Source organism: Salarias fasciatus, chromosome 4 (genome assembly GCF_902148845.1).
Source record: "Salarias fasciatus chromosome 4, fSalaFa1.1, whole genome shotgun sequence".
Lineage (NCBI taxonomy): Eukaryota > Metazoa > Chordata > Actinopteri > Blenniiformes > Blenniidae > Salarias > Salarias fasciatus.
Genome location: NC_043748.1, coordinates 13,913,621 through 13,920,625, shown reverse-complemented (window position 1 = coordinate 13,920,625; position 7,005 = coordinate 13,913,621).

The window sequence follows — 7,005 nt, the reverse complement described above, 5'->3', positions numbered from 1 at the left end:
CACGTAGAAACTAAGACGGTGTCCACTGTGCCCACAACACACTGAGCAAGTTTGAGATTCTTCCTCTGTCTATTTTTGTGTCGAATTTGTAAAGTTGCATCTTGTGTATTATGCGTGTGTCTTGTTATTCTTACGTGTCTCATCAGCCATGGCACTACTGAGATGCAAAACACTGAAAACATTTAAGTCAAAAGAATGAACTGCATCTGTATATTATGTCGCACATTTGTGTGTGTGAATGTTTGTGCGTGCATGTGTGTGAATCAGCCCATAAAATTCAGCGACGGATCCGTAAAGGAAGAGCCTCTCTTCTGTTTCTCGGCGCCTGCAGCAGGTTCCTCCTCTTTGAACAGCAGGGCCATCGGGGCCACGGCGGATTTCTGAAAGAATCTGAAAGAAGGTCCTTTTTTTTCCCCAGCCATCCAGCATTATAGCCCACCTGTGACAGACACACACACACCAATGCATTTTAAAATATTTTCTAGGTCCTTTTGCAGCTCCCCAGGCCAGAGTTATTGACCATGAGGTGGGCAACTTTTGAAAGACAAAGGAATAATATAACAGTGTCACTGACTAGTGTTTAATGGAAGAAGGATGCAATGACAAGAGGATGAATATATGAGCTGAGGAGCAGAGTACATCCCTGAGCGAGATGTCAAAAGATAAGAAGTGAAGTAAAAACAGAGGATAACTAGGCCAGATGGACATGGCAGAGGGAGGCTTTTCATGTCCTCGGTGGAGTCTGCTTCAGTCCGCTCCTCTCTGGCTTTCCGTTTGAACTTCATGTTTCCAAAGTGCACGACGCCTCCGGTCAGCTTGTACACGCTCATCTTCTCCTCAGGAGTGAAGCCCGGGACATCAAAGGCCTCCTGTGGACTCCAGAGCATAGAGAGAAAAGAGAGGCGATGTGGGAAAAATATCAAAGCCGCAAAGCGAAATCACTCCTGAAGTCGCTGCAGCACCACCAACAGGCAAATGTACTTATTCGATTTTTGCAGAAGTTTTTTATTTTCTTTTTCTTTTATCAATTCAAAACCCTGTTGAGTAACTCAGAGCATAGAAACATATTTTAATAGTGAAAATAAATCCTACTTCCCCCATGTTCAGATACTCAAAACAATGAAGAGGAATGTTAAGAATATAATTGAGGATATAGACACCATCATGAAATCTAATGACAAAGACCAATATTTTTTTTATCATGTGTAACTTTAAAATCCTTCTGAAAGGGTAATATTGAGACAATTCTTACATGTTATACACTGCTGAGTCCTACTGTCAAAGAATTTTATGGTACAAATATAAATGTAATCGTAAAAAGCACCCAAAGCACAACTCAAGAGCCTCTGTGCATCCTGTATTTTTAGCACATGAGCTTTAATGCTGTCACTTTCACTGCTACGTTTCAGTTTGTTTGAAAGAAACATGGAAGCAGTTAAAATGGTTGGATGTCCGATGGGCTTAAATTGAGTTGCATACACCAATATACGGCAGCAATAAATGAGGTTTGCATTCAGTAAAACCTTTAACCTTCTTGAAAACATTTAAATATTATTATACTGTTGCTAATTCTAATAATCTGAATGTCTCTTCAGTTGCTGACCAGAACAGATTATTTGATTGTACCAGGCGAATGTCTGGTTAGAAGCTTGTATCCATATCCTACAGGACACCACCGCCCGGGTAATTTAAATTGTCTAATACATCATTGACTTTAAGGAGACTTCAAATCATATAAATCCGATTATGGGACATTCAGGCTCTCGAGAAAACAATAATGAAATCCATCTTGGCTCTGTTAGTTAAATCTATCCCAGGAAAATCTCTCAATAATTCGCAGTAAGCAAAGTTTTTAGGTCTGGACGTTCCTACACTGAGTATGCTGAGTGGACAGACTCTGCATACAGAGTCAGCGCTGCTTGACCAAATATCTCTATGACCGAAACGCCTCTTTTTACAGATGCTGTAATGCCCAAGGGAAATTATCCAATTGACAGCTGCAACAGCAGTGACAGATTCGGCTCTTCTGCTGAGCTAATTTTAAAACAATTTTAGCTATTTTCCTAAATTTTTGATTGCCTTTGTCATACAAAGTATTTGAATTTTCACAACAATATGTCATTTTGAGTGTCAACACACATATTTAGCTTTTTTTCCACGTTCTTCCATCCATCCATCGTTTCTTCAGTTAATTGTCCTTTTACATATTGAGCCAGTAAAGATATTACCTCTACATTTTTTCACATGAACTCAGAGTATGGTTTTTTTTTTCTGCCTCATTAAGGAGTTCTGGCGTCTTTCCAGAGAGGAGTTGGTAGAATAAGTGATATCCTCGCTCAGCAGCCTGCTCTTGATTTCTCCGGCAGATCTTATAGGAGCCCGTTTGTCTTACTTATTCCTATTTAGCAGCTGGGGGTTTGTCAGATGATTTTGTGCTCATTTCACAGAAAACGGCTCATTAGATAAACTGTAGTTCTTTAGCTGGTCCCTTGATGCTTGTAAAGTGATGAACACACTCACAAATGCAAATGGAACAGGGTTAACCTGAAAAATTTGGTTCTGAGAGAAAACAGGACAAATATTTTTTTCCATCAAGAAGACATGTTATTAGATTCCTACTACTCTTATCTTAGATGCTCCCAGAGGCTCTAACATTGTACAAGTACCAGATAACCTTCTCGATGTTTTCAGTCTTTCCAGCACCAAATTCTCTTCTAATGGGGTATTATCATCAGCAATCATGGGACACATGAGGAGCAGGGAACTCTAGAAGAGAAGAAACACATGCTGTGCTCGCGTGATGAGGACAGAGCGGCCCTCACGCTCTGCGATGGCAGGACGGAAGAGGGCCGGGGAGAGAGTGAGAGAGAGGAGAGATAATTGGTGCTGATTTCCCTCCGACTGGATCAGAGCGCCGCTGATGTTCCCTGTCAGCGCGGTGAGCGGCACAGGCAGCTGTCAGCTCTCCCCCGACGCCGCATAATGGCTTCAAAGTATTCTTCTGCTCCCTGAGCAAATCATCACACGCCACGCTGATTACACACCTCCAGCTCCTGTCCTCTCTCCACGAACGTACAACTATATAATGACTTTCAAACAGCTCATCTCAAGGGGGCAAAACCAAAGCGCCGCATTCTACTTGCATGTTTCCCTTTTTGCCACCCCTCAATAACCTCTGAAGAATCTGGCTTTCTAAACTCCTCCCTCTCTGCGTCCTTCTCCTAATTACTCAGGTGCACCTTTACAGTCCTGCATCCCGGACTGTGTTTACTGCTCATCCATCATCATCTCCATCAGAGATGAAGAGGGGAAGAGGGGCTCTGTTGTTCTTCTCCTTGTATGTTTGGGCCACTTTAGCACCGTAGATAGGGAGCTTAGATTAGTCTCTGACGATATATATGATCATATATTCACAAAATGAACTGCCAAAGTGCTCTCTATTAGAAGCTCCACAGGTTTTTGTTTTTGTTTTTTTGTTTTTTTTTTAAGATGAAGAAAAGAAGGTTGGCAATGTCACTGGACTGATGGAGCTCATCTGCTGGACATCATTCTTCTTTATTTCGTCTGAAGGGAGAAAACGACAGTCGGTATGAACTCCCAAGCACCAAAGAACCGAAAAGCTTTAACAGCTTTGTTGTTAGGCTTACATTGTTCTTGGTGGTCTCGGTGGTGACTCAGTCTACCCGGCAACAAAAGTGTCCCTTTGGCCTTTGACCCTGCAGGAGCGTTTGATGTCACGGGATTTGTTCGTGGCGTCCAGATGCTCCTTCTAGGGACGACATGGGGTCCACATTGTCTCCACACTCCTCTTTACATACACATCAGGCGTGGCGGGTACTCCTGCTGTCACAACACACACACACCAGCCATGTGACTGACCACCTCACACACCTGCTGGCAGCTGATGATGAGCAAAGTATCCAAAACTAAAATGAGCATAAAACCTTCATTGCTTCTCATGTACCTCCAAATAAAAAATATCCAACTTTATTATGACCTTAGTGCATAAATAAGCACTTTTTTTTTTTTTTTACAAACTATCCAATGATGTATATGAGGTTGTCTTCTTATTAAGCATAACTATTCAACAGACAGCTGAAGCAGCGCTGAGTTTGTAGGCCAAATATAAAAGGGGTGCAGCGCAGTTCAACAGCGAAACCATCATGATAAAAAGGGAACTCGTCTTATCGTGTCCACCAAAGCTTGATGAGGCACTTTCTTTGAAACGTCCCTCTCTTTTGAGCATCAGCATCTCCATTTTTATTCCGCACACAGCGCCGATCTTAACAAGACTCCTCAGAACTCAAGCAGCTGTTGCTCTCAATTCTCAAAGGACACACAAACGCACGCAAACTCGCACACAAAGACACACTGAATTAGCCTCGGGAGACTCAATGGTCCAAAACGTTTCATCTCTCCCTTTATGTTTCCATCAGAAGTTCATATTTTTCATCCTTAAACTCAACAATCCTTGCAGCATTGTTCTGGTTTGAAAGTGCATGGCTGAAATTCAGGATTTGTATGCATTACATTCTTTTTATTATCCCTTTTTCATATTATTTTATCTTTTAAATATGTTACTAATTGTCATACTATAATGTTTTTAGTCAGGAAAAAAGACTCAAATTTTGATGTTGAAAAAATACAAAATGCAGCAACAAAATAATTGGAATAAACGGTTAACGTGCAGCTTAAAGAAGGGTTTCGTCAAAGTGAAGGGAAGCTTCAGGCTGATAGTTGATCTTAGATAGTGTGTATACAGTACAGTGTGGTATTTCTGCAGTCACACATCTTTCATACTGCTGTCTGCAAGGAATAACTTTGCTCTTGAGTCATGACACTTCTCTCAACACGAGTTTAATGGTATCGCAACAAGCCGACTGAAACTTCAGTATTTGTGTAACACTGGGAGGCGAACAATCACAATTCGGTTTAACAGGTTGACACTTTACATCAAGTTTACTTCTTTCATTCCTATTTTCATCAGTTTTATTTGAACGGAGTTGGTTGTCTTTCGATCATCCTGTCCATTTTCCTCAATAAAGTCTTAAAACGGCAGTAATTTGAAGGTCATCTCTATAAACTGACTATTTACCCCTGAATGATTGACAAGAGAGGGTAAAAGGTTTAACACGTGCAGCATTGTGAAACTCTGTGTGTGTATGGATATGTGTGAGTGTGTTTGTGTGTGTGTAGCCTCTTGAAGCTGCTGATGTGGATTTACTGTGCCCCGTAAACAGGCAGTTGAGAAGGTCCATTGTTCCCGCAGCTAATACTGCAGCCGTGCGGCTAACTCCAGAGCTGCCAGAGAGCCAAATCCCACCAGCTGTAATCCCCCATCGCTGGACTTTTCCACAAGCTTTCTCCAGCGTTTTCACCTCATGCATGCCGCACCTTGCATTGCTGATCAACACAGTGACGATATTTTGAGATCCAAAATTGGAGACAATAGCCATGGCCATGCTTTAGTATACCTACATTTAACGATCACTGTAATAAACATTATGATATAAATAGTGTGACTTCTGTTTGAAATAATAAAAATAAAATAAAATAATACCCTGTTTAGCCTGAAAAGCTGCAACCTGGCATTTTTTTTAACAAAACAGACACAATGCTGCCCATCCATCGAGTTGCTGACATGCAACATAATACCCAGGATAATTTGTACAAAGCAGTAATTTAAGTAAATATTTAATGGTCACTTGATGAACAACGAAAACCAGATACACACACACACAAAAACAATCAGCAAAGAGGCCTTTTAGACACTCACACATATCTCAAATGATATATCTGTTCTGAGTGAATTCCTGGGCGAAATCTCTCATTTTCTGACGCTCCTAATTCATAATCCCGCATTAAGTTGATTAGAACCAGCAGCCTGTTCTGGATGCAATCATGTGTCGACACAGCTTGTGTTGCTCTTTGGTTGTACCAGAATCATAATACCAACATCACCTGAATAAACCGCTGGGATATGTGGTCCTTGTGGATCTTAAAGGATGAATCTCAATGATTATTTTCAGTTCCTGACTTTAGATTTGACTGGCTGATTAATCATTAAATCATTTGCTTTTCACACTTGTCTCAAATGTTTACATAGCACCAAAAATATCAGATAAACTGTTATTCCATCAAATAACAGAACTAATTGTAGGATCTCTATTTGCTCCAGACGAGCGATTATTCTATACAGTTTAACAAAACATCAGTATGTAAGCAAAATGAGATAGTGGTAAAACATAAACCAATACATCGCACTGTTCTTAATGCTCAGTCTCTGTTCAGAAGCCCATCACATTTCAGAAAATACCTCCTAAAAATGAATTCAAAAGTCAGTTTGTTGGAGGCTTCCGCACACATAATTCATTTGTACATTTGCCAACAGCGTTACTTTTATATTGGCTCCACTTTAATTCTGATGACGCATCAAGGCTTTCAAAAGGGAGCACTTCAAGTGCTTCCTCCCCTGCTGTTGGAAGACGATCGTAAGATTCAAATGGCATTCATCCATATTTACTCAAACAACTATTGTTTCATTATGAATTTATGGAATGAAGAACACTTGAGAAAATCTTGACATATAAAGCTGGGTTGTAAAAAGGTCACATGATAAACAGCAAGCGCTACTTGATGAGGAAATTCTGAGTGATTATCTGCATAAATTAAATCTGAATTATTGAATGTAATGATGGATAAGAGGTTTATCTAAAAGCAATTTAATTATAAATAATAAACTGGTTCCCATTGCAGATATGCAGGAAGAATGTCACATAAGTTGACAGAGTCTGTGCATTTTGAGTAGGTAAGCTTAAACTTATAGAAGGCAGAAGGGGCTACAAAAAGACTGAATGATGTCACGGAAGACACATGGAATTTATTAATTTATTATGATTTAAAAGTGTAACCTTCAGTAGTGTATATGATTCTTCGTGTTTTAAACAATATACTATTAAAAATAATTGAGATTGCTCATAAGATAAAATCACCTTCTTTCCATGT